We start from the raw sequence: 9958 nt of genomic DNA, 5'->3' as shown, positions 1-9958 counted from the left end.
ACCTGGATCTACTGCACAATATAAACAGAGCTCAGACTGCTACCTTTAAATATGTTTTTATTTAAAGGTTTGATTTTTATTTAGACTAAAGGTACCAAAGCTTTGAGAAAAAAAAATAATGCTGCTAATTGTCCCAAAAGTGGCTGCAAGCTATTTTAAAATAGCCTCATGCTGTCAAAAAAGCTTTATACCCTGCTATTTATAACATGTATAGGCCTAACTATGAAATGTGACATAGTTCTGATAAACAACACTGCTGTACCCCCTCCAACATACTTCCCCCATTTTCCTATATTGATTTTATTATTTTGACACTTGCTTTGGCAATGTAAACATATGTTTTCTCATGACAATAAAGCTCCTTTGTAGACCAAGGACCCTGAGGCAGGAACCTCATAGGCTATATGCACGTTTCAGCTTTTTATGTTTCTTTCATGAATGAAATGCCCTACTTCAGGGTTAGCTGAGAGAGCAGGAACCTCCTCTAAATATTGTTTAAAATTGTGTTGCATGTTAAACATTTTCATATAACACACAGGGGCAACATTCAAAAGGGCAGCCTAAGTCTCAAAAAAAAATTAAGAAAAAAATTGGCTTTTAAGCCGTGACATCATTTTGTAGGCAGAGGAGAATCTGCCCCCAGAGCATTTTCTGTCCCTCGATATTTCAAAAAACGACTAAAAAATAACGACTAAAGTATAATTCTAACACTTTCCTTTCAACAACAAAGAGAAGAAAAATGTGTAAATAGTAAAAATAATAAAATGATTCATGGAAACTGGGGGCAGAAATTCTCCTCTGCCTACAAAATGATGTCATACTTAACAGCCCCTATTCAGGTTACCCTGATGCCTGCCAGATATATAACTGCACAGTATATAGAGAGAGGAGTTCCACCACTGGATGGTGCTTCTTTCGTTCTACAGGAGTTAGGAAGCCTACACATAAAAAGCCCTTGTAGTGGTTGGGTGTTTTCACATTCTACTACCACCCGGATACCCGGTGGCGTCAGTTCAGAAAAAGCTAAGGTGTTGCAACATGACTAGTGTCTTGCACGCACACGAAGGCGCCCGCGCAAGGCATGCGCGCCTCCTGGCTTGGCAAGCCAGGGTAGGTGGGGGATCCCCAGTTCAGGTAGGGGGGATCCCCATTTTGTGGGGGTCACGGCCAGAAAAGGTTAGAGAACCCCTGCAACAGTGGTTTTAGTTGTCTTTGTGAGGCGGCCTTTTGCCCAGTTGTCGCAGCAGCGTTGTATGGTGAAGTTGCGGTCACTGTTTCCCAAGCATGACTGTGTGTGTGTGTGTGTGTGTGTGTGTGTGTGTGTGTGTGTGTGTGTGTGTGTGTGTGTGTGTGTGTGTGTGTCTTTTTCAGTTGAACAGGGAAGTTGCACATTTCCTGTAGAGCTGTGAGGTTGTCAGACACACATTACAGGCCTTGTGGCAAACGTTTCTACTAACACTCAGTGGCGTCAGTTCAGAAAAAAAGCTAAGGTATGGCAACATGACTGGTGTCTTGCACGCGCGCGAACACCAGTCATGTTGCCATACCTTAGCAACAGGCATGATACATTTATTTTAAGAAGTACCCCCCCCCCCCCCCCCCCGTTTCTAGTTTTCTTGGGCTGGATATGGCTAGCCTCGCAAGCCATCCCGAGCTACGTCATCACCAATGTGCTTCCTTTCTCGGTCTGGTACTCCTCCCATAGAGTCTCTTTATGAGAATTAGGTTCTCAATTGCCAATCAAAAGGCTGCATTTCAAGCGAACCCGCCTCACACCGCTCCTGATTGGTCGAGCGGCTGCTACAGCTCTCGCATTTTGACAACAAACATGGCGGACCCCATGTCCGATGCGAGTTCACAAAACGCAAATAAAAGCCGCATTAAGCGAAGTTTTATCTGAAATCAACAGCATCTCATAACTTAAAAACGAACAACAGTTTGCACCTTTGGAATTTCTGTCTGGAAAAGACGTTTTGATGTTCTCCCGACGATGTTTTGATGCGCTGATGACTACTGACTGGACCTGTCAGTCAAAGTGAGTAACTACGTCATTGCGTAATGCATTGTCTACGGAGGACTCCCAGACTCTGGCTGTTGCGAGGCTAGGATATGGCAGCCTGGAATGGTTGTTCAAGTGCAGCTAAACTTGGCATGTTAGTAAACGTGTCACAATGAACAATAATGCATTGCACCTGTGCAGCTGACCTACGGAACCTGGGAATATACCATTTTGTCAAGATGGGGAGAATAAAGGTGTGGAGAATATAATTATAATACCTTGTTAAAGTGACCATCTTATATACATTCCTCTAAGAGCCGCATCCCACTTCACGCCCCCTTTACATCGACTTCAACTCATAGGTAGTCGTCTAGGACGTAAGGAGTACCGCCCCTGACCCTATGCCGTCCGCTCATTCGCTAAGCACGAGAGAGAGGAGGCAACAGGGGAGGGGGTGCGGGCAAGCGAGAGAGAGAGAGAGAGTGAAATTTGACACCACTGTGTTTGCATGTGCCTGCTGCAGAGAAATAGCAGAGGCTTAACAGTCACTTCTCCCCAGTGCGTCCGGCGGTCAAATATGTCCAACCGGAAACGTGCGCTGCGGCACAATAGTTCCGCCACAATAGTTCCGCCACACCCCCCCCCCCCCCACCCCACCCCACCCCACCCCACCCCACATTCATGGATTTATATTTAAAAAGTAACTTTTATTTTCCCCCTGGACCCAGGGTATGGCAGCTGCATACCCCTCATAGACAAGATTGTGTGCACATCTCAAGCCTATATTCAGGCCAGGTGCTGGACATCAAGGTATCAGATAATGGAAGGAGAAAAAACGCCTGCACACTGTTCATATGCTCCAAAACTTACTTTTATTATAGGCAACTGGCTGCAACGTTTCGACTTTACGTCTTCATCAGGCAAATGTTGTAGTAACAAACAAAGAACCCCTTATGTACAGGACCATTACTTGATTGTAAGGCATAACACCTGGGAGTAGGGTGGTGCTCAAACCACCTACTCCAATCACAGGGACTAGATACATAGCTCCACCCCTCAAAAAAGAGTACCTTTACTCAAATACTTAAACAAACTTACATACAGTGTATCAATGAAGTAGTACATGTTATGAACAATAAGATAAATATATACAAAACGTTAAAACCTTTAGTAATGAAAAAAGTTAAAGTTTACAAATAAAGTACAAAAACAACCAAATAATCAACATGACAAGATTAGGTGTTTAGGCCTATCCATGATAGCGTTTTAAGGTGAGTGTCCCTGGTCATACTGCATACCCCTGCCATACCCAATTGACGCCCCAGCAAATACCCCATTCCAGCACTGGTTTCAGTGGCTTGCCTCACTAATCCATAGAATTCTTCACCTCATGGGCTCTCTCCACTATTTTTCTGCCTTTTTTTAGACTGCAACAGTTGATTGATTGATTGATCGATCGAGCAATTGACCAATTTATTATATATTATTACACCGATTACACAAAAGACTTGTTTATATTGTGGTCCTGTGTATTCAATTAATCAAGACATATAAAGACATACTACATTATGATACAAAAAAATGAATCAATTCTATATGAGCAGCAAAAGTATATTTATTACAGAAAAACTGTGTGTGTGTGTGTGTGGGGGGGGGGAATACTTCGCATACAGGTGCTCTTTAAAGGCGGTTTTGGAGGAGGATAGGGAGTCACACTTTTTGATGGCTGTTGGTATTCCCCATTTTGGTGGCATAGCAGTAGAATTAATGTATCCCCATGTTAGTGTCAAAAAAGGGTTGGGGAAATGAGAGATCAGTGGAGTGTTGTGGTGTTGTGCCTGGGTGTTACTCTCTCAAGTAGTTTGACAGACAGGTACATTACGCGATAATGGAATCCGTAGAATACGGGGCTGAATAAATTAGAATCCACGGCTTGTGATTGGCTGAACGGAGGTCGGGAGCGCTCTGCTGTGTTCACTTGGACCGCGTGGAGGTGCAGAAAGTCGGGTTATGAAGATTTACTATTCTGTACCCCAGTAGATGTAACTTGGACGGCGCTGAGTCGGCTCATGCGACCTTCTCAAAGCTCGACAGAGAGTCGCTCGCTACCGCTCGCTCGGTGGTGTCTCACGTGGATCAAGGTCGCCTGAGACGGCGCACCTCCATCGTCATCACCGAAAACAAGCACTCCTTCCACAAGTGTCTCCTACGGATTCCAAAATAGCGTACACTACATGAGTATCTTTAAAACCAGAAAGTTCTGATTAATGATCCAAGCATTGGAACATATACAACCCCACCCTGTTCCTCTGATATTCTCCATCATAGACATTCTGTTTTTCAGTACTTGGCTAAAGAGAGTTACTGAATTGGAATGAATACAACATCACACATATACCCATTATACATGATTATGCCATATATTTCAAATTAACCCATTGAAAGCAGGAAACCATCTGTGATATTTTAGACGATTTTGGCGTTAAAAAAAATAGCAGATATACAAGTCCTGCGCTGGGAGCTTTCTAAATCTGCTATTTCTTAACAGTAAAAAGTGTGGAAAGTACTAATTTAGAAGGCATTTGTGAGTCGGACTCCGGTCAACTGCAACTATTTGACATATGTTCTTTATTTATGTTTAACAAAGATGTTTATTTGCCTTTCTGCATCAGTGAAAATCTTACATAGTCATCTTTTTGTCAGCAAATAAACCAAAATCAACAAGGGAGAAAAAAGAGAACAGAAAAAAAGACAATTTGGCAGACCACTTTTAAGATTTAAAAAAGGACAGGTACTCAAAATCAAAATAAACATACAGCAAGACATACCAAAGACTCTTGGTACTCAGCATCCTCAGCATGAAGGGTTGGATTGGGGTCCCTGCAACATACTATAGCATCATGTCCAGGGGGTCTAATTGTACATCAAGCTGCTTCACGCTACAGAAACAGGAGATAGGCTCCTGCCCTATGGGCCTCATGGCTCGGCAAGGCTATACTGTACTTATAGTAAGACATTAGCATGGCACATAAAGTATATTTACACAAAAACGTACACTCTCATATACTGTACAGTGTGGAAGTTTACCTGTTATCAGTTTGGAACATTCTTGGCTAGAAGTAAGACTAACTAACTCACAGTATTGTTAACCAAATGGACCCTATATGCTATGCTATGGAATATCAGAACGCTCGCCTCAAAACAGTCGCCTCGGGCGTAAAACAGTCGAGACGGAACGGTCGCTGCCTGGTATTCCTAAATGTAACCTCAGTAAACTATGCCTAATAAACGGTTGAATCCAACCTTATTCCTGACATAAGGTTGGGGGGGATCTGCTATAGATCTGCTGTAGATCTGCTATTTTTGAAAAGTCATGTGCAAATCTTTGAATATAATTTGTATTTCTTAAGCGAACATTTGTAACTCAAATGTTGCTTCTGGGTGGTCCCTGGAACTAAATATTTTGAGATGGGGTCCATGGCCAAATACGTGTACCCAGGGCCCAGAATTTGGTGCGACACCCCTGATGACAGATGCTCACAACGTGGCACTGTTTGATCAACAACATCTGCAGCAGAAGCATTCAGTCAAGCAGAGAGTGCAGTCTTTCAAGCGTCCCTTCATGCAGTGTCCCTTCATGCAGCAATAGACCCAAATGTAAAGGATACCTGCCACAGACAGAAGGTTGGTCAGTCATGGATGCTTCAGGGGACCAACAAGGAATATCTGCAGCTTATTCTACACTATAGAGCTGTGGTTATCAACCTGTTGGGACTTTTAAGACATTTTAATACCTCAAAAAATTTATACAAATAATACCATTATTAGGTAGGGTTAGAGACTTCGATATATTGTGGGTTGCCACAAAATAGGGAATTATATGCTTGTTTTTAAAGAAAGATCTGTAATTGATAAAGGTTAGTTTAACTAAGACTCTGCAAGGCAGAGTGGTCTATTTCTCTGAGCTCGGGATTTGTTTCCCTCTGACCACATACCATATACCATACCATGCCAGCCTTGCCAGGGTTAGGATTTGGGTTAGGTGTCTGAGGGTTTTCTCTGGTAAATCCTTACCTGCTACGAGGATACTGAGCAGAGCCATCCAGCGTAAAGCTTCTAATACACAAAGTGCTTCCCGGAACCACACTATTCTTTGGTATTCGGCGTAGTCGGTGTTGGTCACGACCACCAGAGCACATACGACTGGGAAAGGACGGAAGATACATTACATGATTATTAATAATGTAATCATTGTCATTATTCATGCCTCCAGCATGCCTCTTGGCTTAATGCTAGCTTGCTTTAAGCCAAGAGGCATGCTAGAGGCATGAAACCATGTAACCTGCTCTACATTGCTCTTACGCTCTTTTAAAATGTATTTTATATTTGCTATGATTCTTGTACTATGTTTTACCTTGTTGTTGTTTGTTTGCTTTTTGTTTTCATTTTTATGCATTGTCTTTTTATGTTATTTGTTATGGAAAGCACTTTGGGTCAACTGCTGTTATTTTTAAATGTGTTATACAAATAAAGGTGACTTGACTTCAATAGGGAATGAATTGGACCCCACCATCCCCCAAGGAGTAGCACAGGATAGGTGCCCTAACTGTCTGTAGGAGGCCTCTAGAGTTAGATTAATACTTGCGTAAACACATGTATCGGTATGTGAAGACTCACAGGAAATGATGAACACAATCCCTGCAGCCAACGAACATCTCGTCTTGCAGTCTGATAAGGAAGAACAGAGAGTACACTTCCAGCAGCCAGAGGAGGCCACAGCAATGATCACGCCGACGGCACATATGGAGCACGTCACAATCTGTACTGGTTTTGGAGACACAGAAAAGGGGGGGGGGGGGGGGTAATGAGGTGTTTGCACAGTCAAATCATCACTGTTAATTTAACAGTACACAAATGTCATCAAATGGACACCCAACTGACATTTGCACAATCTCTGTATTAAAATGGATAACACATTAAGTATTGTACTGATGTTTGTCAGGGCAGAACTGTGAACTGTAAAACAAAGAAAAAAGATGGTGTAAAAGAGTTAACAGAGATACAGTTCAAGAAAATGTGATTTCCTTTTTGTTAAGGAAACCATAACTGTCCTGTACTGATTAGAGAAGTGAACTACTGTAGAAAGATGCAATTGGAAATTACAGGTGTGGTTGCTGACGTGACTATATCCTGCAGCAAGCTAACCGTCATGTGAAGCTCAACCAATACTTGAGCTAGCACCACTACTCAAATGTTTTTCCATCAATTTCCAATGGCATCTGATTCACAAAAACGTTTATCTAGAATAAGGTTTATCTAGTGGAATAAATAAAGTTTCCCCTGGACTACAGCGCGGGCAACCACACTAATGACTCAGATGCAATGCCCCAGACAACACCCGGCCACAACAACTCTGCTGTATTGTCACAGTTAAGTAGGTTGTGCGTCGGTTTGGAGAGAGGGAGACTGGGGTTTGATCCCAACTCTCACTTGATTCACTACATCTGGCATATCTGGCGTATAATTGTGACACCCTCAGTGTTGTAGTGATGTTTTTTTTAACTGGTGGGATTAAATGTGGACTACAGTAGGGGTTTTAATTGATTTTCAATCATAAATAAACATACTTTTGCATAAAGCTATAATTTTCCACTCCCATATAATATTAATAGGGGTATGAAATAAAATATTCCTTTAAGGCAAGGATTCTCAAACTTGTTTGACTCAGTTGGCATCACTGAATTAATCTTACGTCATATTATGCTATGTAAATATGTAAATCCTTCCCCCTAAAATACAGTAGCCTATTTTAGCTTTGTACGGTGACGGCAGATGACAACGGCAACCGGAAACGATGGCTCGTTGCTTAACGATTTGGACCGCAACGGTGATTGCGTCATAGCAGCCGTAGTCCCACCTCACGTCGCGGTAGTAGAAACAGGCTCCTTAAATTCCCCAATATGGCACGAGGAAAAGAGAATATCCGTTCCCATTATAGAACAGACTGAAAATAACGTTATACTTGACGTTTACCCACTTACACCCCAGCATCCTTATTCTGGGAGGAATGTTTGGTGGTCCATCTAGAGTATATGTGGGCAACTGGCGGCCCGGGGGCCACATGCGGCCCTCACCTTCACTGAATGCGGCCCGCAGGTTGATATCGGAATACTGATATAATATTGATTTCAGCCAGTTTCCAAGCATGCAAACATGACCCGCTTTAATTACTTCAGTTTATATTAGTAGTTGAATGACTAGTAGCATTAAAATGGTAGTTTTGTTATGTCCAAATGTATTTGTATTCATAAAGTTCATAAAGTTAACATAAGTATAACTAAATGCATTTGAAATTAGATCAAAATGTTACATTTCAGGATTCCAATTCAAAAGCTGCAACACATTTTGAGCTTGTAGATTGGCTATTTTTGCTACTCTTACTGGAGATGAGAGGTTTTTGCTTTAGTGCCGTTTCATTACGTTTTAATACCATTTTGTAAACATGCAATCATATAATATGTTATGAGAAATAACGTAATTTTCCCGGAAGCTGTATTTTTTTCACAGTGCAGTGTTCCTGCAAACCTATTCCCTGCACGAAAGAATCTCGTCTACGTCTCCTGCTCCGTCAGTTGCGCTCGCAATAAACAATATACAAACAAAAACATTGATTCAAGCAATGTTACACATACTGTATTAAGAGCGAGTTAAGAGCTACAATCTATTTTAGTTTTTTCGCTGGGGAATGTAAACAGACCCGCACCGCATGACGTAACGTCCGTTAAACGCAGCACTAGAAATCTTGGAACCTACCGGAAGGCATATTGTCCACAGGGTGGGCTTATGACAGCAGAACAAAGGATTACATTATGAGAAAGAGATAGAATAGTAGTTCTCGTTTATTTATATACCAGTGGTGGAAAAAGTACTCACATACTATACTCAAGTAAAAGTATCAGCACTAACTAAAGTTTTCAAATAAATGTAGTGGAGTAAATGTACAATATTTGGATCCGAGATGTATTGTGGAGTAGAAGTAAAATTATTGGAAATAGGAAACAGGTACAGTACAGTACATGTAACGGAAGCTTTTCCCCAATAAATAAATAAATACATACACAACAAAATACATGCTAACTCAGTATCATAGCTGTATGTCTATAAGCATCCACACCACAGTTGCACATAATTATTATTTAAAGCATAGCTGTGTAATTTGAATAGCCAATGTGTTAGTTTCGAGGCAATTCACAGTTATTGTGATGGAGATAAAACAATAGAACTCAAGTATTGCTTTGAAATAGGACAATTTGTTAGTTTCGAGGCTATTTGAAAATAGCCGATCTACAAGCTCATGGATACCAATACTTTTGTACTTTTACTCAAGTACATTTTTAATTCTGGACTTTTACTTGTAACAGAGTGATTCTACATTGCAGTATTGATACTTTTACCGAATTATAAAATGTAGGTACTTTTTCCACCACTGTGTAAACGCTTGTGTTCTCATGCCAATAAAGCTTCTTTGAATTGAAGATTGGCTCTCTACTTCCCCATGTGGCGGAGTCAGGTCATTGCAGGTTATACATTTATTTAAAACTTGAATATCTCAAAAGTCCTATTTCAGCATGGCATCATTCTATAAGCCATATCTTCAAAACTGTTGGGTCAATCTCCACAACCAACATATCATTTTGTAGCTATGATCCCCAGCTGAAATGAAAAAAAAAAAAACAAAAAAAAAAAACAATCAATGACTAGCCGTCAGCCGTGTCCAGTCACATATGATCAAAGTATTCTACGGCACCACTGGACTAGCGTCACATGACCCTACGTGACCCCACTGAGAAACCCTGCTCTAATGTACATTGTGAATAGATGTAAAAAATTATGAATTATTTGCAATTAATTGTGATTGTGAATTCTGATTAACTATGAAAATAATAATAATTTGATAAC

This window comes from Nannobrachium achirus (assembly GCF_963921795.1).
Source record: "Nannobrachium achirus genome assembly, chromosome: 12".
NCBI classification, from domain to species: Eukaryota; Metazoa; Chordata; class Actinopteri; order Myctophiformes; family Myctophidae; genus Nannobrachium; species Nannobrachium achirus.
Note: the sequence above shows the minus strand (reverse complement) of the source record.